Source organism: Mastomys coucha, unplaced genomic scaffold (assembly GCF_008632895.1).
Source record: "Mastomys coucha isolate ucsf_1 unplaced genomic scaffold, UCSF_Mcou_1 pScaffold15, whole genome shotgun sequence".
NCBI classification, from domain to species: domain Eukaryota; kingdom Metazoa; phylum Chordata; class Mammalia; order Rodentia; family Muridae; genus Mastomys; species Mastomys coucha.
This window is the reverse complement of record NW_022196897.1, coordinates 122405550-122430783: the sequence shown is the minus strand read 5'-3', so window position 1 is coordinate 122430783 and position 25234 is coordinate 122405550. Positions and strand designations below refer to the sequence as shown.

Below are 25234 nucleotides of genomic sequence, written 5' to 3'. Positions count from 1 at the left end.
ATATACAGAAGTCTAGCAAAGGGACCTGTTTTATGGTATGATTACCTGTTAAGTGAATGAATGAACCAACAAAATATCAATTGCTGTGTGATGACCAGGACCAGATGCAAACATGTTTTTTTAATTAGCAGTGGAGACCACATATCTAAAGGGGCCCCACGCTGTGGAAGCTCTTTAGGGCTAGATGGCAGTCCCACTGTCCGTGTGCTAATTCTACAATGTGGATTTTAGGGCTAGATGGTAGTCCCACTGTCCGTGTGCTAATTCTAGAATGTGGGCTACTTTATTTTAAAAGGGGATTATTATAGATATAACTAAATTATAGGTTTTGAGGACAGTACCCTGGATTATCAATATGGGCCCTAAATTCAATATGCCCTTAGAAAAGACACAGAGGAGACAGACATACAGGTGGAAAGGTGGGATAAAGATGGCGCAAACAGACGTGTTCTCAAGACAACGAAACTGGCAACTAGCGAAGTTGGAACAGGTCAAAAGGAATTCTTCCCTAGAGCCGACAAAGCCTAGTCCAGCTGGCTACTTACTGCAGACTGCTGGCTTTCCGAACTGTCAGTGAATGGCTCTATCTGGTTTTCTGTCCATTTGTGGTAAGTTGTTACAGTAGTCCTGGAAAGGGAGCTGGCACCTAAGAGCAGCCCCCGATGCACTGCCCATTTCAGTCAGCACTTGTCAGCTGCCTGCTTCTGAAGCTTCCTGTAGTACTCAAAGTATCTCCTTGTGGAAATACTACTAATCTTATTCTTAATGAATTATACTCTAGCTCACTCCAAAACCCATCAAGCAATGTATAACCCAATCCTCACGATTCCCATACATCCACTTGAGAAAAGCTGACTCTTAATACTTTGTTGAAACCAAACTGATTAAAAGCAGAGACCACCTATCTTATTGCCTGAAGGCCTGTCTTAATGCGGGTAGAAAGGTGAGTAAGAATCATATCCAGATTAAGGAAAGGAGAAAAAAAATCAGGGGCATCAAAGTTCATGTCCACACTAAATCACAGAAGACTGTATCATGGGGCACGTGAGCTTGAAACAGACTAAACGAGCAGTAGGGAAGAGGGCAGTAGATGGTTTTTACTCTCCATACAGTCCTTTCTTGGGAGGTTGCATGAAGAATAAACATAATAATCAATTTAGAAGAAAGGCATGTTGCAGGAAAGAACACAACCTTCTAAAGGAGGGAGAGATGGGTTGCAAATGGCCTTTGACACAGCCAGCTCTGAAAGGTTACGAGGTTATTATGTTACCCTGGCAACAAGAAGTCAAGTCAGCCCAAATCAAGAAATGACAAGGAGAAATGTCTAAGAACTATCAATGAGATAAGTAATCAGACCTTTGGACGGACCCAGCTGAAGTAGGCAAACACTGTCATTAACCCCATTGTGCAGATCTGTAAACTGAGGCTCTGAAGAGATACAAATAAGTACCAAGTAAGTGGCAGAAGCCCAGGCCTGCTGGACTCTGCAGCTCTCTACACATACATCACTTGGCTACCTAATACTTCTGCACTTCTACTGCAACCCTGCACCACATTGCTCAAATAAAACTTGAAAGCAACTCACAAAAATATTATTTTAAACATCAAAAGCATTTTATATATGGAGCAAACTGAATTTCCAATTAAACCTCTTGCCTATGACTATTTTCTCATCACTGGTGAGTAGGCCCTTGGGAGCTCTAGGGTCTGACTGCACTGGAAGCCTGGTCATAGCTAATGGAACAATTATGGTCTCAGCAACACAGAACGAAGGCAGGTTCATGGTCAAGAGTGTGCCTGTGCGGTCGCTTCTCTAACATGTAAATCCACACACCAAGCAGCTATAACAGAGTCTGAAAAGCTCCAAGATGATTCCCGAAGAGGAGCAGCTGTGAATATTACTGCAGAGGGTACTCCTGCCTAGGAGTTGTGTAAGCTGTCCCCTGTAACTATGTCATAGATTGCAAATAGACACAACCCCATGATGCAGCTCTCTTCCCTCCCACTATCCTAAGCCTGAGTCCCTCAGGCCTGCTGCCACTGACAGGTTTTTCTGCTCTCTCAACACTCACCCAAACTGTCTTCATGGCTTTGCTGGGTATGTGGACCCACAAGCATAACCTGTACACTCTGCATTAGAGCTTACAGACTAGCCCCCGACCCCAGCCCATGTCAGGCAAGAGGCAAACACCCTCCCAAATATCTACCTCTACTTACTGACTAACTTTTTAAGCGTAGCTCTTTATCTACTATTTCCTGCCATCAGGCAAAGACTTAGTATCCAATATATTCAATAAGAACTTAGTTGCAGCAAAGTGATGTGACTTTAATTATATAAGTAACTTTTAAAAGGATGTCTTATTCTGTTCATGATTAAAACTTAACATGAGTTTGTCCCACAAAACATCCCCCAGCAGGCAGTTAAAATATATCATCTCCTGCAATATATCATTCACTCACCCATCCTTTCACTTATATCCATTCATTCATTCAATTCAACTCATTCATTAATACTCACTGCATTTGGTGCAGTACACTGTGCTAGACTTGAGGAGGATGTAAATAAGCTGTCACTGTCCCTGCTTTCTATGACATTTAGTTTCATTTTAGAAACAAAGAGGAAACTTATCATATAAATAGTCTGTGTATACAATCATGTCTTAGAAGTAAGTCAACAAGCACTTGACTGCATCAGCATATAGATGGAAGGAGGGAACATTTTGGTCAATCTCATAACTATATAAAAACAAATAAATAAGAAAACAGTTACACAGGTGTAGGACCGTGAAAGGCAGCCTGGTTTCTGGTTGAGCTGAGGTTTGAAACCCCGGGGACCCTGCAAGTGAGCCCATAGGGGATAACCCTGTAAGGAACTGCAGTGTAGGCATTTTGCCACGCTCCTGGACACCAGGCCCCTGACATGAGGCTGCAGCTCTCTACAGGTCTGTGGCCACCAGTAACGTAAGGGCAATGCCCCAAGCCCCTCCACAGGTAGAAAACATGACGACAGGTCATATAGATTCAAGACAGATCTCCATTTTAATGAGGTACCTAAAGGTCTGAAGGGCTTAGCCAATTAAGCTTTCCTTCCTATACACTACTCCCTGCAAAAGGTATTTAACCTCAGGCCCGCCCTGAGAAGGTGGGGTACAGTTTTACTCATCACCACTCTCTGCCATGACAATAAATGCCTTAAAACCATGGACTGCCTCTTTTCATCAGGGTCCACCTTGGAGAGCAATGGAGCAGGTCTTCGTCTAAAGAGCATCTAGTCTCCCACTGAAGGCCTCTCAGCACTCCTAGCCATGGCCTCCACCAAACCAAGCCACCCACCAAACAAGCCAAGGACTCTCCTCCTCCCAGCCAGAGCTCCCCTCTTTTCCCCTTCTGCCCGGGCTAGATCCAGCCTGTGGGCCCCCACTCCATTCTCAGCTCTTCAGTGGGTCCCAGCAGCATCTGGGTGCTCAAGAGCCTGAGAACCAGATGGTCCCAGCCTCTCTGCAGCACTGGGGACAACTCCCCCCACCACCTCCCCTGCCACTGAGCCAGCTCAGGAAGTCCCCTGGGACCTCAGACTGTACTACCCCATCCCAGGAGCCATCAGCAGCTTCACGAAGCCTGACGTGAAGGGTAAGAGCAGTCAGAACTCCCTCGTCCTGCCTCCATGAGCGGTCCCTAGCCCTGTGGTGAATCAGAGGCAGGACACCCCACAACCCCACACAGAGGGAGCCAAGGTGGTGAATTAGAAGCAACAAGTACTTTCTAGCTTCTCAGCCTTTCAGAATTGGGAGTTGGAAACAGCTTCTAAGGGAGGTGGAAGCCGAATTTAGCTTTAGACAGAGACTTGGAGAGACGAGGACAAGTTACCAGAAGACAAGCAGAGAAGCAGTATGTTAGCATTGGGTCCATGGCAGCTTGTTGGTGCAACAGAGAAGAAGGGGAAGAAAAAGAAAGAAAAATAGTGGGGAAATTATATAGACCCATGAGGAACAGAAAGGCAGTCTGACCACACGACGCTGACATTTGGAGAAGTGCTGTTTTTCAATGTAACAGCATGGCTCCATCTTGGAAAGCATTCTGAGAGGACATACCTGTGCTTTCTGCTCAGAGGACCTTAACTAATTGGCTACAATTCCCAGCAGCTCAGAACCCATAGTGGTACTGCCAGGTTATTTGGCCAGCATCTGCCTTGTGGCCTCATGTGACACTAGTCAAAAGCCAGTGAAGCAATTTCATTGGAAAATAATGCACAGTGGAATTCGGGTCTGAGACAAAATGGTGTAAGGCCCCTTTTGCTTTTGGATGGCAGCTGACTCCATTGGCCAGCTAAAGACTGTGCAGTAGACTGAACAGGGAGTGCACTCCTGCTCTGACTGGCTCTTAGAAACCACAGTGGAAGCTGCAGCATAGGAGGGGGAAAGCACAGGACCAACTGTGGCCATTCCACCTGCAACAGTTTGTCACCTTGTCCTCTGAGGGGACTTGAAAGGAACGCCTGAGATCCAAATGAGCAATACATCTTAGTTCTACCTGGCCTTTGGAGATGCATCAATCTAATATACATGAAAAAAACCTCCATCCTAAAATCTTTGGTTCCTTGCTACCCTGCACTTCCAAGTAGGTAAATAAAGCTATCCCAATCAGCTCTGGTCCCAAACCACTCCCACTGGCTAGATAGTAATGAACATAGAAAAAAGAAAGGGGTACCTATGTTGTGGCTTTTGCCTTCTTCAAGGGCTGCAGCAAACCAGAAGACAGAAATCAACACACAGTGACAAGAGGTTCTGAATACTCACTCTTACCTACAGAACCACATCAGTGGAGAACATGGTTTTAGTTACTTCTTTGTTCACTATGACCAATCCATTTTTCCTTTTTCACTCTTTCTCTTCTCTCATTCCTCCCTCTCCCTTCCTCCCTTTGTTTTTACACTGGCAGATTCTCTCTCCTTCCCTCCCTTCCTTTCTCCCATCTCTCTGTATACAAGTATATATACAAATATATTCATTTACATATAAAATTTCTTCAGTATTTGCTTTTGGTTTTTGTTATGCTAGTTATCTCTTCTCTCTACTTAAATGCTTTCATTATCTTTTCAAACTTTCTTCTTTGTAATTATAACCTTCTGTTGGGGATTGGTTCTAATGCTTTGAATTAATCTGGCCCCCAAATCAGGAATCTGCTTGTCCAAATACTGAAGGTCCTTGTCCTCCATTAGTTTTTGATTGACCAATAAAGGTCAGTGGCCAATGACTGGGCAGGAAACTGAGGTGGGACCTTTAGATTTGCTCCAGCTCAGAATTGGGAGGAAGAGGAGAATCGCCATTATTCAGAAGGAGACAGATCAGATTTAGAGCTGCAGAAGGAAGATAATCAGAAATGTGGGTGAGAAGGAATGTGGCACCCACGAGGGCTGCCCAGAAGCATCTTGGCAGCAAAGACTAGGGAACTACCCAGAAGGAGCCAGGACAACAAAGATAAAATATAGAATTAGAGGACATTAAGCCAAGATTACAGGAGGGAAATGGGTGCTAGCCGAGGGAAGGATTAGAACTGCCCAGCCTTTGAGATTGCCAAGGCATTTTAAAATTAACTGGCCTCTGTGTGTGTGTGTGTGTGTGTGTGTGTGTGTCTTTCATTTGAGAATCCAAAGAGCTCCTGGGCAGGTGGCTGGGAGTGTGACCCACCAGGAGCCAAAGCAATGTAGGTAAACTCCATGCTACACCCTCAATTTCCACCTTTCTTACACTTTTTCTTTCTGCATTTTTAATATTCTGACTTTCCTTTGGCTTTTAACTTTCCCATCTTCTTTCATTTGTCATCCTCATTTTTAAACATTCTTTTAAAAATTATTTCTGCCCCAAATCCTCACAAAAGTTGTGGCTTTCATACATGTGCGTGGTTTTCACTTCAGCTTTGGGTCTGGTTCACTGCTATTTGTTGCTGTCCTTATTCTTATTTGTTTGGTCCTTTCTAAGAAGGGATGGAATGAAGGATGCCACTTTGTGTGTTGATGCTCTTTTGAGCCACCTTCCTTGACCGGTTACATGTTACCATGTTCTACCCACAAAACATTCAGGCTTGAATGTTAGTGGAAATTTAACTCAAAGAATAAAAGATAAAAACAACAAACTGTCAATAATAAAAAAAACAAAGCTCCAAGAAAGGATGGCTAGGTAGGGCCTGAAGGCCCTAGCTTGGTAATGCATCCCTGTAGAAACAGCAGAGAGAAATAGCAGAAACACTCCATATGCAACACCTAGGAGAGATCACAGCCTAAGTTGTTTACAGACTGCTCAGACCAGGTGCTGCTGGCAAGGTTGGAGCAGTAATTACAGAGGACCTACCTCCTGAAGTCCACTGTGTAAAACCCCTCTGCCTGTTACTAGACACGTGCCACTCCTGTAAGACATACACAGAAACAGGACCCTCCACTCCAACGCAGTACAAACTATGACAAAATACTAGTTCCCTGAGAGAGATAAGAAATGAGCTTCACTAAAACTAGAAATGTATTCAACATAGTCAGCTATCCTAGGACATGTCACAAAGACTCATGTAAAACAGAAAAAAATAAGTCAATAAAATTGGTCTAAAAATCTCAACATAAATATACAAGAAATATGAGGAAAGAAGGCAGCACAACTCCTCCAGAGTCTCACACTTCTCTAACGAACGGCTCCAAATACTCAACTGAAACTCATGAAATACTGGATGCAGAATTTAAGGGAGTTATTTTTTTTTTAAAAGATCAGGAGATGCCAAGGAAATAAAGAAAAGAAATGAATTAAGGAAAGCAATGCAAAATATGAACAAGAAGTTCAACAAAGAGATGTTGGGAGGAAACCCAGAAATCTTAAAAAGCTCAGTAAGTTAACTTGAAAAACTCAATTATTACCAATAGCTAAAGGAGGTTAGAAAATCTGAGGGCTTGGGCCAAGAAAAATAAATTAGAACACTTACAGAATAATAAACTAACTCTTCCCCCACCTCAAAAACATAAGATGCAGGACTTTTGTGACATGACTAAAATCAAAGCCTAGATATTCAGGGCACAGAAAAAGACATTAAGTGAAATAACAGGAGATAAAGACACCATAAAATCCGAGAGGCATTAAGGGTTAACTTTTAAAAACTTTATTAAAAAAACTAGAAGAAACATGTAAACTTCTAGACACATAAGATCTCCCAAAATTGAACCAAAAGAATAAGAAATCCAAATAAATCTAAAGCAACTAATGGTATTATTGTACTAATCAAGGCTTCTGACACAGAAAAGTAAGACCACAGATACAATAAATTTCTCACTGAACTAACTTCATTAAAGAACTAATGCCCTCCGTAATTATACTATCTCATAACACAAAATTTGAAAAAAAATGCTTCCAAACTCATTCTATGAAGACAACACCACCAAAACTTAATTTTTTATGAATGTAAGAGCTCTGATAAACACAGATATATGAAGCCTAAACAAAACATCTCCAAGTCAAGTTGAACAAAGTATAAAGATCATACACTATCATTAAGTTTGTTCCTTTTCAGAGATACAAGGATGGCTCCACATGCAAGTCTACAAGTGTAAAATTGCACACAAATAGAACTAAAGATACAAACTGCACACCATGTCAATAGATGAAGCGAAAGAATTTGAGAAAACAAAGTATTTCTTCATGCCAAAAGCTTCTTAGAAAATAGGCACAGGAGGATCATACCATTACACAATAAAACCAACAGACTAGAAACACAAAGCCAGCACAATATTGAGTCAAGAAAAATGGTAATCATGCCATTTAATCAATAATGAAACCAATAGTAAACCAACTGAGAAAGAAAGGAAGAGAGAAAGAAGGAAAGGAAGGAAGGAAGGAAGGAAGGAAGAAGGAAGGAAGGAAAAAGACAATCCCAGTTATAAGAGTCTGGAAAAGGGCTGAAGAGATGGCCAGAGATGGAAGAAAGGCTCTGCTCTTCCAGAGGTCCTGAGTTCAATTCCCAGCAATCACATGGTGGCTCATAACCATCTATATAGTGAGATCTGGTGCCCTCTTCTGGCATGCAGGCATACATGCAGGTAGAATGTTGTATATAGAATAAACAAACAAATAAAAGGGGGTGGATATTCAAGAGCAACCCTATGCAAGCAAGTTAAAGATCTCTACAAAGAAAACTGTAAAGGAGGAGAGAAGTAACTTGAGAAAGACTCTTGAAAATTAAAACAAAATCAAACCAAACCCCTCCATGTTCATTGTGAACATGTCCATATTACCTAAGTGCTGCACAGACTCAGTGGGCTCTGTGTCAAAAGCCAAAGGATATTCCTCACAGCAACTGACAAAGCAGTCTGAAGCTTAATATGGAATCACAAAAGAAGCAAAGTCAGTCAGTCCTGAGCAAAAAGTGTAACGCTGTGATTTAAAATAAATACTGCAGAGCTAATATAACCAAACAGCATGTACTTCCTGGCCCACAAAAAGGATACACACACCAATTCAGTGAATGAAGTTTATACAGACATAAGTTCACACACCTACAGTCATAACACTGATTGGAGAAAAGACTGCATTTTTAACAGATGTAAACAGAAAACTGGAAACCACATGAAAAAAAAAAAAAAAAGAAAAAACTATCCTTTACTCTGAAAATTCAATTAAAATTTTATCAAAGGCATTAGCATAATACCAGAATCCAAGAAAACATTGCAGAACACTTCCAAAATACTTTAAGAAGGCAATAACTTTCTGAGCAAGACCCCACCAGCTCAGGAAATAACAATGAGAACTAGTGAGTGGAACTGAATTAAATCCAAGAGTTTCTACACAGTAAGGAAGATAACTAATCCAGTAAAGAGAAAAACCTACATAATGAGGAAGTACATTTACTAGCTATTCATCCTAAAAAGAACAAATTAAAAAGTCAGCACTAAAAGAACAAATAATAATCAAGAGATGGGTGAACAAACTGAATTAACATATTTGAAAAGAAGAACAAGTGGACAATAAATACAGGTAAATATAAATAAAAACTATGTGGGTATTAGATTACATATGGGAATATTATTCAGCAATGAAGAAGAATAAAATTATGCTGTTGCAAAGAAACAAAAGAAGTATTAGTTTTTCTCATTCAGAATCATGTGCGTGTCTGTGTATGTGTGTGTTACATAAAAGTTGAAAAGGACTTTTGGAGATAAGAAGGGAAATTAGGGAGGACAGACAATCAAGCAAATCAGAGAATATGATCAAAGCATGTTATACTTAAGTATAACGATTTAAATGTTATACAACAAGTACATGTACTGAAATATCACATTATTTATTATTATTATTATTATTATTATTATTATTATTATTTCGAGACAGGGTTTCTCTGTGTAGCCCTGGCTGTCCTGGAGTTCGCTCTATAGACCAGGCTGGCCTCGAACTCAGAAATCCACCTGCTTCTGTCTCCCAAGTGCTAGGATTAAAGGCGTGTGCCACCACTGCCCAGTGAAATATCATATTATAATACATTATGAATACATAGAATTTTATGTTTTTACTGAAAAAATAAATTTCACTTAATAATAATACCCATAGAACTAGATTTCATAACTTAATCTGCCTGTCTTATCCCTTTAAAAACACACTGTACCAAGTGGTTTTACAAATAGCATTTATAGCTATAAAATTGCTTATGTCCAATAGGTAGATATGTGCTTATCTACATATGTGTGTGTGTATGTATGTATGGGATAGGTGCATATATGAGTGATATTCAGAAAACATATCTTAACCTCTTTCTCTTTCTCATGTGTTAGTGTTATAGCACTGGCTCACGTAAGCAGGAAATCTAGTAGAGCACACAAGAAATCTGAAAAAGACAGTTTTCTGTAATAGGCAGAACTAAAAAATACAGTAAAAGTGCTGTGTCCGGTCACTGTCCTTAGTTTGAACATAGCATCCTCATTGTTCTTCCCAGCAACTAAAGTCCTTGTGTGTGTGTGTGTGTGTGTGTGTGTGTGTGTGTGGTGTGTGTGTATGTGCGCTTGTGTTCACATGTGCTTGTGTGTGTTTGTATATGTGAGCGTATGTATATGTATGAGAGAGTATATGTGAATGTGTGTTTGCATGTATGAGTGTATGTGTGTGCATGTGTGTGGGAGTATTAATCTGCAGATGCGAGATGTTGACATTAGGATTTCATCCACACTCCTTTCACCTTACTTTTTTAATTAATACATTCTTGTATTGTTATTTTGAGATTATAATAATTACATTTCCCTCTTTCCCCCCTCTAAACCTTCCTATATACTCTTCCTTGCCCACTAATAATTTATAGCTTCTTTTTTCACATACATGTACACACACACACACACACACACACACAAACACACTCCTAGTCTCTCCTTACTATACTCCCATGAATAATTACTGTGTGACACTATATATTACAAATGATAATTATGAAATTTACGTCACGAAGGCTCACAGTTGAGGAGTCTAGCTGGAGTCTCAGACTGGACTTGGGTGTTCTGAACAAAGATTGCACCAGTGCTTATCCATTTTGCATTATGGGATGGATATGAAGACCAGGGGGAAGATGTTATGATTTATAAGTGGAATGTTTGGTTCAAAGTGACAAGAGATGAATTTCTGATGGTTAATCTTCATTGCCAACTCCACTGAACTTAAAATCACCTAGAAGATATACGTATGAGCATATCTTGAGGGTGTTTCCAGGGAAGTTTAATTGCAAGAGGACCTACCCTAAATATTAGTAGCACCAGATCATAGGCTAGGGTTCTAGACAGAATAAGAAGTGAACAGATGAGAAGCTAAACAGAGTGCCATCTTTCTCTCTACATACTGTGGACGAAATATGAGCAGCACCATCATATTCCTCCATACCCAGGAACCACTCTTACTGCCACACCTTCCCTGCTATGCGGACTGTACCCTCAAAAAGGAATCAAACTAAATCCTTCCTCCCTTAAGTTGTCTCATGCTATGCATTTGTCACAGCATAAGTTAAGCAACTAGTCTACATAGTACATAGCACTGAACAGCATCAAAGAATTGCTATTTTACTAGTCTGTGATAATGCATTTCAGGCCTTGCCCGGCTCACATAACTCTTGAAGAAATCAATCACCTCATCACATAGGAATATAGGTGTCACACTGTCTTATACTACAAAGCTTCTCCCTCACACAGTTCATTCTTTCTGCTGCCAAATGCAATTCCTATGTGCACACTTTACATATCTCCTCTCCTTGGCTATGACATATGACTAAAATTTTTATCAATTTTAAAAACTGTATCTAAAAGAAGAGCAGCCTCCAAATGAGGCATGAATGGTGAGGACATCCCTTGAGGTTCAGCGGCCATATTTGGAGATATATTACCACTTGTTCCCTTGCTTCCTGGGACTCTGATCTTGATAAGTAACATTGCCATTCTGATAAGCGAGCTGTTCTCCACTTAGCACTTAAATTTATGTTCATAAGTCTTGAAGAGGAAAAGAAAGCAAGATCCTAGATAAGGTATTTCACTAGTTAGTGCAGGCATTAGCCTCCTCCAGGATACATGATATAAAGGATCCCTGATAGAAGCTTCCTTGTAGGGCGAGGAAGAGGGAAAGCTAATGCAGGCAGAAGAGCTTCTGTAAGTTAGCACCAACAGAGAGCAAGCAGGCTAAAAGGAAAGGTAGAGGAACCTAGAAGGTGTGACTACAGAACAAAGATACAGAATGACAAAGGGGAAACCTGAATAGAAGGACTATCTGCTGGGGGCAGGGAAAAACAAGAGGGAAATGCAATTCAAGTCTCTGCTTGGCTCAGCAAGAACATTTTTTAATATAAAATACTCTCATAGTAATGAAAAGCCAGTAGACTTTATATAAAATGTGTCAAAATTAAATATACTGAACTCTAATTAATATTGAAGAAATTGTCAAATAAGCATAAAAAGAAAACAAAACCCAGAAGAAACAGCTAACAAAGAAGAATGACCACTTTTAAGAAGGTGAATAAATGAGAGAGAGGAAAAAAGAGGCAATTACTGTTTTCTCTTTTTTTCCTTCAATGTTTATTGTATACTTCAGAAACTTGAAGGGAAAGATAATCAAAAATCAGAAAATGCATGGTATTGGGACAACCGGATAACTACATGCAAAAGAATGACATGAGACCCATTCCTCAGATCACATGATCAACTTAAAATGGACCACAGAAATAAACAGAGCTTTAAAACTATGAAGCTGTTGCAAAAAACCATAGGAGCACACACCAAACACCTCGCTTAATCAGCAATTTATCATATATGACAGCCAATGAAGAAGTGACAAAGCAATAAACTCATAAATCAGGTTATCGACACTACAAATGCTTTGATGCATGCCATCCAGAAACCAAAGAAGCAGAAAGACCAAAATTTCACTCATATGTGAACCCTTAAAAAGCTCATTTCCTTCCCTGCCAATGGTTAAAGAGTCACCTTGGTGGTGGTGGTGTTCTTATGTCAGTCAGGGGCAGAGCAGAAGGCAGTCCTTTTGTTCATCCTAGTTTGGTGCCTGATTTGGTACCTGTATCCATAGATACATATGCTCTGGAGAGCTCTGGAGAGCTCTGGAGAGCTGATCCACCTCTCATTGGTGACAATGCTTTGGGAGACCATGAGTGTGGCTGAGCTGACATTGGCAGCTGGGAAAACTGCCCAGTTTCATAAGAGCAGTAGAGCTATCCCTGTCCCTTACCAGCAGCAGCACTCAGGAGAGCAGGCCCTTCACAGAGCCTGGATAACACAGCAGAGTTGACTTTGGTAGTGGGAGCCAGTGATCCCCAAGGTGGGGCACAAGTGAGCATGTGAGTCCTGAGAATGAGAGAGCACAGGAGAGCTGGTCCCTCTACTCTTTTGCCATGAGGTGTCATGGGTGTAGTTGAGAGAGCTGGCCCTAGGGTTGTGAAAACAAGCAAGCTGTCCCTGTCCCTCCCCTGCTACAACACTCTGAAGGGGCCCTGCACCTCACCTGGGCAGCACAGTAATGCTGGCCCTGGTCAACGGGGTGTGGGTAAAACAACCTTGAGGTTGAAGGCAAGAGTGTGGGAGTGCTGGCAATGGTTTGCCATTAGGTGGCGTGAGTACAGGTGAGGCCCTCTCCCCACTCAGCCCTCCCCCTGTCTTGGTTGGAAAAACTGCCCCTGAGGGAAGGGCAGTAAAGCTGGTGAGCTAGCCCTGCCTCCCTCAAAGGCTACAGCACTAGGGAAAACAAGCTCTATGCTTTAAATGGGCAGCACAGTGGAACTGGTTCTGGAGGAAGTAGGTGCAGGTGAGCTGGCCTGAGAACATGAGATCTGGAGAGCTGATCCTGCCTCCTAGGATGGCGGCATTAGACAGCCAGTGCAGTGCTGGAGAGCTTGCCTTGGTGGGGCAGATAAGGAAGACCCAGTGCTCTTCTGACAGCTCAGCTACCATCAATGCCCAGAGTGGGCACACCCAAACTCTAGATCATCTTTGAAGGGGTGGGATGTGTGAAAGGGCCTGCTGGTCCAAAGCTGCAGGATCTTCATGACAGGGCACCAACAGGATAACCAGGACATGTCCCAGTGAGGATGTAACATTGATGGTGTCACAGAAGACAGAAGTCTTGAGCCAGACTAACGACTCATTGCAATGAACATTTGGAAGTGAAGATGTGTGGACAGAGAGATATACTGTGGGATACACTATGACATACTACTGCTGCTTCTGTGATGAGATGTTTTGCTGTGTGTGTGTGTGTGTGTGTGTGTGTGTGTGTGTGTCTGTGTCTGTGTGTGTGTGTTTATGTGGACTTGGGAGAGGATGTTTCCAGAGTAAAGAGCGGATATGAGGGGATGGGGAGATGAATGGGACTTGGCTGGATGATGTGAAACTGACAAAGAATAGATAAAAAAGCAAAAGAACAAAAACAAAGCTTGATCTTATAGAACCTGAGACTAAGATAGTGTTTACCAATTGTCAGAGGGGAGGAGGGAGGAAGGGAGGGGGAACGGTGGATTGATGAGTACTAAATAAGATAATAAGACATTTCATCCTTCTGTCTGTTGCAAAGAGACATAAGAATAGTCTATATAATAATCTTGTCTACTTCAGATAGCTAAAAGCAATTTTTTATTATAAAGAAATCATAAATATTTGATGTGATAAATGTATTAAACCTTGTTTAAACATTAACTAGTGTATAACATGTACATGATAAAGCATTATTTTACCATGCATAATTTCTACATTTCATGTATCAGTTAAGAATGATTTGATTTTAAAAGAAGAAATAATTGGGCTGAAGATAAGGCTCTTTCAGAGGACCAAAAATTCAGTTTCCAGAATGCAAGTCAGGCAGTTGTAAAGGTGTCAGGCAGGTGTCTCCAGCACCAGGGAACCTGACACCCTTTTCTGATCTCTGCAAATGCCTGTATTCATGTGCACACACCTCCACACAGATAAATATACATACATAATTTAAAAGTCAAATAATTTTTTTAAAAAAAGAAATTATCCACAAAAATTGGAGAAAGTATTTGCAAATCAAATATATGACCAGAAAATACAAAGGACCATTAAAACTCATCAAGTAAAAGATAAATAACCTAATTTTAAAACAAGCCTGAAGGAATATGCAACAAACATTTCTGCAAAGATTTAACCACTGTCTAGTAAGTACTAAAGCATCACTGTCATCAAAGAAATAACACTGAAAACATGGCGGGTGTGTAATATCACCAAGATGTCAACAAGACAGATGAAAATAAACTCTGAAGAGATTAGACTCCTCATATTTTCCCTGCTGGTAATAATTTATGACAGTTCAGCCACTATGAAAGCAGTTCGGCATTCTAAATTCTCAAAAAGTTAAATAGAGTCACCACATGACTTGGGAATTCTATTCCCAGAATATGTGCACAAGACAGATAAAAACTAGGGAAATTAAAGTCTATAAAATGTTCAGACTTTAATTAGGCACAATACTCCCGACCCAGAAACAACCCAAGTTCTTATGGTGAATACATAGAAGGCAGCATTCCCATCTAAAGAATACTATTTGATAACACAGAGCAATTAATTCTGATAGGAGCTACAGTGTGGATGGACCTTGAAAACACATTGCTAAATGAAAGAAGCCATATAGAAAATCCCATATCATGTCATTTACATGAATTTTTCAAATTGGCAAACTTAGAGTCAAAGTGTAGACTAATTAGTGTCTGGCTTCGTCTAGGAATGGGGGTAAAGATAAGAGGAAGATGGCTATCGAGCTTCTTTTGCAGATGATAAAAATGGTCAAAAATCAGATTGTAGTGAGGATTCAACAACCCTGTGAATGTACTGAAAGCTAATGACCTGTGTCCTTTATATGGAAAAAGCATATGACATAGATTTATATCACATTAAAACTGTTTTTGATAACTGTAAGAGAGAGTTTTTATCTGGATATAAAAATCTCTAAAATCTCATCCAATAGTATACTTTGTGGGTATATTTCATCATATATATAATATATACTTATATAATTTAATATATATTAATTTAAAATGAATATAAAACTTATAAATATGTATTATATAATTTAAGTAACATACTATACATGTAATAATATTATATATAATACTCAACACAGGTTTTTGTTTGTTTGTTTGTATGTTTGTTTGTTTTTTGGTTTTTTGGAGACAAGGTTTCTCTGTGTAGCCCTGGCTGTCCTGGAACTCACTCTGTAGACCAGGCTGGCCTCAAACTCAGAAATCCGCCTGCCTCTGCCTCCCAAGTGCTGGGATTAAAGCTGTGTGCCACCACCGCCCGGCCCTTTTTTTAAGAATATTTATTTATTATATGTAAATACACTATAGCTGTCTTCAGACACTCCAGAAAAGGGCATCAGATCTCGTTCTGGATGGTTGAGAGCCACTATGTGGTTGCTGGGATTTGAACTCAGGACCTTTGGAAGAGCAGTCAGTGCTCTTAACCACTGAGCCATCTCTCCAGCCCCCACCCAGGGCTACTCTTATAAAAGACAACATTTAATTGGGGCTTTCTTACACTTTCTGAGGTTTAGTCCATTTATCATCATGGCATGGACCATGGAAGCATGGCATTCAGGTGGGCACTGAAGCAGCAGCTGAGAGCAACATCCTGATGCACAGGCAGAGAGAGAGAGACTGAATCTGGCATGGGCTTGTGAAACCTAAAAGCCCACTCTCAGTGACACACTTCTTCAAAAAGACCACACCTCCTAATCCTGGTAATCCTTTCAAACAGTTTCACTGCCTGGCAACTAAGCATTCATATATATGAGCCTATGGGGATCTTAGTTCAAACTACTATGGTTTGCTTTAGAGGAACAATTTTACTTTAAAAAGATAAATGTCTCACAGCCAGACACTGGGATATGGAAGCCCTTCTCTTATAAAGGCTGAAATCGGTAACAACTTGGGAAGTGGAAAGACTTGCTTAAGAGTCCGTTGATTATATGATGATAAAGCCCTGTCTTGAGCACCAGTGTGCTAACTTGTCAGCCTTCTCACAGGTAGTGGCTTCGTTAGCAGGAATCAAAGGCTTCCTTACTATTACCTAAATTAGTCCTCACATCTTCTCCATGAAACATGCCCTGTCCCAGTGACAAGTGGGGGGACAACACAGTTAACACAAAGCCTACAGTCAAGAAGCTCACAAGTGAGCCAGAAGACCTCACCAGCCTGTTCACCCACCACCTCCAGAGAAGGAATTTCTAACCAACAGAATATGCCCATTTCCACAGAGCAATCGTATTTTCCTTTCTTTCAATACAAGTTGGCACTTACATTGATAATATACAGGAAACCTTATACATCATCTTGATTAGAGTACCTTGCTCATCCTCAAACTTGCATAAAGCTTTGGACTCTGCCTATCCCTGGTTTGAATCTGGTCTCTCCTTGTATATCTCTGAATTTCCAGGAATGAAAAAATCTCAACACATGCTACAACACCGGTATCATGGCAGTCTGGTTCTTGGCTGTGCTGTGATTCATAAGTGTAGCTTCAAACACCCTGGTCAGGTATTACAGTGATCTGTGTGCTAGACGGGAGGACAAAGACCCAAAGATAACGGTGTGAAATTGAAAGAAAAGACTTACTTAAAATCATTTCATAAATTCTAAAGCTTTCTTAAAGGCAAAAGCTCGACCACTACAAATGATCTAGACAGACAGACAGACAGACAGACAGACCCTTTCAAACACATGGAGCTTTCAGATTAGCAGTTGCCTACATGATAATCCTGACCTGAACAGAAATACATTAACCACTATAAAGGCTGGAGAGAAAGAGAGGGGAGCTGCTCTGAGTATCAATGCCATATTTGGACTTTGCCATCCTCTGGGATGTAAAACACAGACCAAATTATGGGCCACTTTAGAACAAAGCTGTAACTATCCCCACATTTTTCATTCTGCTAAAAGGAAAGATGAATGAAAGCCAGTGGAGATAACCAAAGCCAGTTTGGGAATTTTTTTTTCTAATACCAGTAAATTCCTTCTTAAAAAGCAAGGCTTTTTTGTTTTTCCTTTAAGACACTCACTATCATTAGGTGCTTGCATCATTGCTGTCCTTAAATGGGGTGAGCTGCTCTTTGCTGAAAACTCTCTTGATGGAGAAGGTCAGAGAGGAGCAGACCGTTTATTATAAAGCACCCAGGAACTGACATTTGTAAACACACTCTTACAAGGCACAATGCTCACTCCTGGACACTGCCAATGTGTGGCGATTTCTGCAGCCCCTATGCCTTACATGAAAACTAACCTCCTCATTTTGGGGTCTTACCATACTGATGGTGATATGTGCAATTTTTTAAGTTTTCAACTAAAAAAAGTATTTAAATTTTTAAAAGTTACCACCAAGGCACAGGACTCAAGCTAGTGAGCTGATGGACTAGGTTTATGTCATGAATTTTATTCAGAAGACATCATTTCCTTGCAAATGCTTGAAAAATATCAGTTTCCTCAGTCCTTAGTGTATTCACATTATAACTGCAAGTGTTTTGACTGGCTTATGTTTGGAGCAAGGAGCCAACCCTACTTGAAACAGGCCAAACAAAGTAAAGCTGGCTATTGCACTAATGGACTCATCCTTGCTTTAACTACTTCGTTCTGAGTTTCAGGGAGCAACTGCATCACTTCAAGTGCACACCTGTTTCATGGGAGAATAGCTCTGTAAAACATTCAACTTAGAAATAAATGTGAATTCAATTTAACACAAAACACATTGTCCTTCGATTTTTTTTGCTTTCAATACTGAGTGTTCTACTTTCTATACTACTTCAGAAAGGGAGCAAATTCAAACAGTTCACATTTCCCAATCAAAGAACAAGGTTCTGAAGCCAGAGACCTGTGTTCCAAGAGTGGTTTAGCTGCCAGCCCTACTCAGAATCGCTTAGCCTGACACGCAGCAGATATACCAGAGCCCTGTGACGCTTCTCCTCAACTTAAGAAAGTTTTAAACTACAAAGAAATGCACAGTGCTAGGTCAATGATCACCATATTTTATTGCCCCTTTCTACATAGGAACTATTTTAAGGATATGCTACTTGTTTCCCAGTTTATAAACCTCCAGCTCCTCAAAGCTGTTTCGAAGAATTTCTCTCAATTTGATGCAAGTTAACTTGACATGAAGAAACATGCTTTTTTTTTTTTTTTAAAACCACATTAAGGCTCCCATGTGGCCCATTAAAAGTGTTTGGGATTATTAGTAGAGTTATTAAATGTTTAATGCATTATGCAGAGGGGGATCTTGCCGTGCTCCGAGAACTTTAACTTCAGTCTGTTCTGACTGGAATGCTCAAACATGAAAGCTAACTGTTTGCAGATTTTTGCACTCGGTGCCCTAACATCAGTTAAAATGTGGAATACAAGAGGAAAGAACTTAGCCAAGAGCTTAACAGAACAGAGAAAGAGGTTGGGGCAAGAGTCAGGCAAACAGGAAACATCCTCTCATTTGTCCTGGTGCCAAAATGAACTCAGACACTTGTCCCGGGGCAACGTTCAGGATCTGGGAAAAAACATACCCACTAGAGTATACCTTAAAGGAGATACACCGAGTTGCTGGGGCTGTTTCCAGGAGGTTGTAACCAAAGCTACAGGCACCTTTCTCTGTCCTTCTCCCTGAGTGAGGAGTTAGCCAGAGCTCCACATGACTGTCCCCACTGTGCTTAGGGTCACTGCTTTGGAAACCATACAAAAAAATACCACCCACAAATAATCATGGCAATGGAAATTACTTTTAAAGATTTCCTTTTGGCACAGGTTTATCTAATGAAGGCAACTCCCAATGGAAATTAGAGACAAGTTGGTGTTCTCTTTAAATCACTGGGCTAAAAGAAGAGAGACTAACAAGGGTCCTGAATTTGTGTGCACTGCTCTCCCTTCACAGGCCTCATCAGAAGGCACAGGTATCCCAGGAAAATGTGTACCTTAGTGGCCAGACAGATGAATGTTAGAATACAGACTTCTTCATTCCACTGCAGAGGGCTGATGATCAGGGAGAAGATGACCTGGTGCTCCATTGTCTTCTTCATCCTGTAGCCTAGCCAGCAAAGATCTGAGCTCATAAGAGCCTACACCTCTCTTCAAACCTTATGATCCCTTACATCTGTGGGTCATACACACACTTGATATGTTCCTCTTGAACTCTGAAGCTCAATTCAACTGAAAGGTCTTCAGGCTTCGTTATTCCTTTGCTCCTGCTGAAAAGTCCATTGAGCACCCACCCTCTGTGATGTTTATGTCCATGACGAATAAGGAAGAAGGTAGAGTAGCAATCACCTCTGCCAGTTCAGTCCTGTCTTCTACTTCCATGTGATTGATTTTTTAAATTCAATTACTTTATAGTAAGTACTTGGAGGTAAGGTCTGGGGTAAGACAGTCCAGGACTGCAGCCAAGTCTAATCATTAGTTGTGTGATCCTAGGTAAATTTCCTGTAATAAACCATATAAAGTCCCTGGTATAAAGGGCATTTAAACCATATATGAACCATATAAAGTCCACGGCAGGCACTACCAAAAATATGAGTGATGGACACTCTAGGAGGTCTCTATTCTCCCTCCTTGAATTTCTTCTGTTGGGTTCTCTTATACATTATCTATTGAAAGGTCAGGCAACACAAAGCCCTGACTATTACAGTAAGCCAGAACTTACTATAGCTAATCTTTGTGTGGTTAAGAACTTCCAACTATTGTATTCATACAGTGACAATACATTCATTTGCCACGTAACACAGTCTTGGATTCAAAAAGGTGCAATTATTAAATAAGCAAGAAAAAACAATGAAGACTGTCCTACTTATTGACCCCTTGTGGAATTTTCATTATCAGTAACAACCCCACTAAGTACAAGCTATGATTCAGGGTTATAACCCTGATCTTGCCTGGTTTTGTAAATAAAATTTTATTAGAACTCAGCCATGCTTATTTCTTTGCATACTATTTATGTTTGGTTTCATGGAATAATTGTAGAATTGAAAGACATTCTCATTTTTACTTTGTGTGTGCCCCACCATGGATTTTTGTTGTTGTTTTATTTTGAGAGGAAGGATCTTCTTATAAAGCCCAGACTAGCCTCAAAATCCTCCTAATATATCAAAGACTTTATGGCCTGCAAAACTAAAGTAGCCTTATTTGAAAATATTTGCTACTCCTGAAGAAGTCTGCTCAAGTAATCTAGAGACAATCTTTCACTTAAGAGTCTAGGGTCATCATTCTTCAACAAGAACAAAGGAAACAGGCGAGGTACTGGGCAGCAAATTACTTCTCATGATGAGCATGATTTTTCATTTGTGGCAATTTCATATCTAAAATGAAACTAAAATTGACCAAAGCATAACTTCCCCAAGGGTATCAAAGTTTCAGGATCCTAGCAAATGAAAAAGGATTCAAATAGGAAGGCAGTTCTGGGTATGATGTCTAGAACTCGTGTGTGGAGTAGCGAGAAGAACTCAACTTTATAAATGGCAGAAGAAAAGGTTGGCGTGGAAAAGACAATTGCATCAATTTAGCAGCAGCAAAGGGGTCACATGAGGAGCATGAGTCAGCCTAGCACAGTGACTGCTGCCTCTCCAGGTTGCCTACCTACCAGCAGACCTTCACCTGCTCAACTGAAAGCCCTGGAATTCACTCCTTCCCAGCAGTGAGGATAAGCATTAAGTGTCCAGCTGCCACTTGCAGTAATCACTGACACTGGAGTTGTGAAGGGGCAGGTGGAGACAGTCTAACATTTAATATAGCTGAAGGAGCCAGATGTGGAGACAGTCCAGTCCTCACAGTAGGGAGGCTGAGGAAAGAGGACTGCCAAGACTTCAAGGCAGCAGAGTGCGGTCCTGTCTAAAAAACTAAGACCAACACCACACAACAGCTCAGGTAGGTTTCAGGTAGGCAGATATATCAGGATAAAAATCTTATCTTAAAGCCGCCCAGTTATCAGGTGTGTGAGTCAGCCTCCCACTGCTGAGACAGATACCCAAGATAAATCAAATAAGAGGGGAAAACATTTGTTTTGGCTCATGACTCCAATGGGTTCATTCCACAGGCACTTGACTCAGTTGGTTTGGTCCTGTTTGCTAAGGCAGAACATCAGGAAGCCCATAGTGGAGCAAATATATTCACCTCTTGGTGCCCAGTAAGCACTGAGAATGCCTGGCTTCCTAAAAGTCATGACTGTATAAACCTTAAGCTGTAAATTGATAAATAGATTCATCTAGTTAGGAGGAAGAACCCCCTGATCCAGTCACCTCTAAGCAATGCTACATTGAGGACCAAGTCTTCAACATAGGTTTCTGAGAAGCACTTAAGATCCAAATCAAAACATCAGATGAGCAGATGTTCTATTAAGGCAGAGCTCAACACCTCAGATGCATGTTTATCCCAGCAATATCCCCAGAGGCATCATGACCCTGTAGCTGGAAGGATGCAGAAGGGTCTGTGAAAGAATCTGACACATGTCCCAGTGTTCTGTTTTTATTTTTCCCTTTGAGATTCTAATTATGAAAGTTCTATCACAGGGAAATAAGATAAAACAGATTAAATAGATGTTGGAATACTATGAGAACAGTGTATGGCAAATATTTTAAGTTTTTAAGAATCATTATCAACTCAAACCAGTAAGAGAACAAACTGGTTCCCTTTTGTTAGCAAGGTAAACAAAAGGACAAGAGCAGGACACTCCACAGTACTGTGATGGTGCTCCTGGGAAGTAGCCAGAGGTTTTGCTTTAAACAGACCCAGTCGTTTTGGCTCACAGGATCCTGCAGAAGTACACAGTGCCCAATTCAAGCTGGGTCCATTCATGCTGGCCCATTAATAATTTGCCAGGTACCTGAGGCTACAGCCAACTCCCTCTCACTGTAGTCTGCCTTATCTTCAGTGGAGCTAGGCAAGCTCTGACAGGCAGGCTCCACTCTGATACTGGCAATCAGGAAGATATCTCACTGCATAATGGGGATGAAGACTGAGCTACAGCAATCTAGCCTAAAAGATAAATATGACCACAATATGTATTCCCCATGGCTCACTGTGTTTTAAGGGAATGAGGGTCATTAGTTCAGTCTAAATATAAATCAAGAGTCAATCTGTCTTTCTCTCTCTCTCTCTCTCTCTCTCTCTCTCTCTCTCTCTCTCTCACTCTCTCTCTCTCTGTTTCTGTCTCTCTCTCTAATGGGGCAGGAAGAGAAAACATGTGGCAATCAGCTGGGACACTAAAAGGCCACTGAGGTTGTGAGTGCAATAAATGGGTAAATGTATGTTGTTCTGGCTTGCCTTTTATTGCTGTGATAAACATCATAATCAAAAGAACAGGAAAGAAAGGATTTTTTTTCAGCTTATATTTCCAGGTTGCAACCCATCATTGAGGGAAGTCAGGGCAGGAACTGAAGGCACAAACCTGGAGCAGAAACCATGATAAATGGATGGCTGCCTAATGGCTTGTTCCCCGGCTCACTGCTTATACAGGCCCAAGCCCAGGCTTACTTGCCTTGGGCTCATGCTATGTACAGTGGCTAGGTCCTCCCACATCAGGCTGTACAGTGGCTAGGTCCTCACACATCAGGCTTCAATCAAGACAATCACAGGTCAATTTGATTGAAGCAATTCTTCTACTGAGACACCTACTTCGCAGGTGACTCTAGGTTTGTGCTAACAATCAAAACTAACCATACTAATACATACAGTCCATGTCCCCTCAGGAATTGTACAAAATGACTTTTCACATACCACATATATATTGAATACTATTTCAAGTGTTTATCTATAATAGAAGAGATGCACTTTCCAGTATATAACATATAGTTCTTGACATGGCTGCTTCAGTTCATTGCACAAGCACCTACAGAAATGAGTCTGGGGGTAAATCCTATGCTCACTTTTGCAGATAAGGAAATTGAAGCTCAAAATAATGTCACTTAACCAAGGCTTCTCACATAAAGAGCAAAAATGAGACCTGTTAGTTCAATGTATCCTGATCACCTTACTAGAAAACTTTTGTGTGCTGGAATCTTCAAACAGGTTGGGGAAATAGTAAAGTGGGGGGAAAAGGAAGATCCATTCTTTTCTCAGACATCCAGTCCTCATCCCATCTACGAATCCAGCCATGATGAGGTCAGACTCACACAATCACACCAGGACTTGCTGCAAGAAAGCAAATGTGAAAGTATCAGTGTGGGAGGACAGTAAAAGGATGAAGGAGAGAGAGGCTTGGAGGAGCCAACAACTCAGGTGGATGTTTCGTACTGCAGCACAGAGAGGACAGTTCCCCCTACTCCCATCTGAAAGCAGATGTGGGAATAGAGACCACTCAGCATTATCAGTTGCCTCAATGAGAAGAGAAAGATGCTATGTAATAAAGCATAGGAGCTTAGCTGCTTCCGGAGCAGTGATGCCTCAACTGGACATAGCCTGCCACCCCATTCTCACCGCCACCAACGCACTGCATTGACTCCTCCTGACACTGTCCCTGGTCTTTTATCAGCAGTTTTTAGAAAGAAACAGGAGGTAGACAGCAAGGTATAAAGAGATTTCCCAAGCCCAGTCAGTCCTACACGAGCCTCTTCTGCCCATCTTCTACCATCTCCAGGATGCATCCTAGCAACAAGCAGCTACTGTGCAGCAACACTCTGGAGGCCAGTGCTCTTCCCAGAGCATGTGAGCTGCTTGTAGGTTGCACAGGAGGTAGAAGAATGATCTGGGCTTTGACCCATCAGTCTTAGGTGTAAATTCCAATCAACCAAGTGTAGCTGAGTCACAGTGTTTTCTCAGGAAAACAGCAATGGCTCTTAGGTTTATCACATAGCTATAGCAAAGATTCAAAGAGGTGCATCTGCTAGAACCTGGTATTTTCCAGAACAGAGTGGACAAACAGCAACTGTCTCTACTCTTTCTTTTCACATAGTGTTGCTGAGGTGGCCTGACCTGGCATGACACAGGGTATGATCTTCTCCTCCTGCCCCTTACTTCTGTCACCTTTCTTTCTTCCAAAGACTTCAAATGGATGACAGACAAACAAACTGTATCAGGGCAAAGGTGACATTTCAAGCACTCACCGGCTTGTAGCAATATTTACTCTTTTGAAAAGGAAATTAGATATTTACTTAATTAAACAAGGGTCAAAACAGCTAATGTCTTTGTCAATAATTTCATTATAAATAATTCTGTGCATAAATTTTTGTTATATTTGATTCAAATGAAATTCTATTTAATTTGACTCTATTATATAGTCATGTAGAAATTTAATCATCATCAGTCCAATGACTTTTAACCAGCCATCTCCAATATTTCATTATTATAAGCAATGCTCAAATGAACATCTTTCAGGAAAATACTTGTTCAATCATTGGAAGGATTCAGGTAACATTTTTAAAAACTTACTTTTAAATTTATTTTATGTGTATGAATATGACAGGCCCACAGCATGGCTATTTCTAATCCTGGGAAAGCAATGAAGAATAGTAATTATAAACATTTACTGTTGGGGGCTGGACAGATGGCTCAGTGGTTGAGGGTACTGGCTGCTCTTCCAGAAGTCCTAGGTTCAATTCTCAACACTGTCCATAACTACAGCCCAATGGGATCCCATACTATCTTCTGGTATGGAGACATGGATGCAGTTAAAACACCCATATACAGCAGGGTGGTGGTGGTACACGCCTTTAATCCCAGCACTTAGGAGGCAGAGGCAGGCAGATTTCTGAGTTTGAGGCCAGCCTGG

General features: G+C 41.0%; 1 protein-coding gene and 1 pseudogene across 3 annotated transcripts in view; one reads left to right on the top strand and one right to left on the bottom strand.

Annotated features, from left to right (window-relative positions):
* Nucleotides 1-25234, bottom strand: part of Slx4ip (SLX4 interacting protein) — a 165331-nt gene that overhangs the window by 89640 nt on the left and 50457 nt on the right. The window lies entirely within an intron of this gene.
* On the top strand, nt 12446-12580 carry LOC116092753 (annotated as a pseudogene).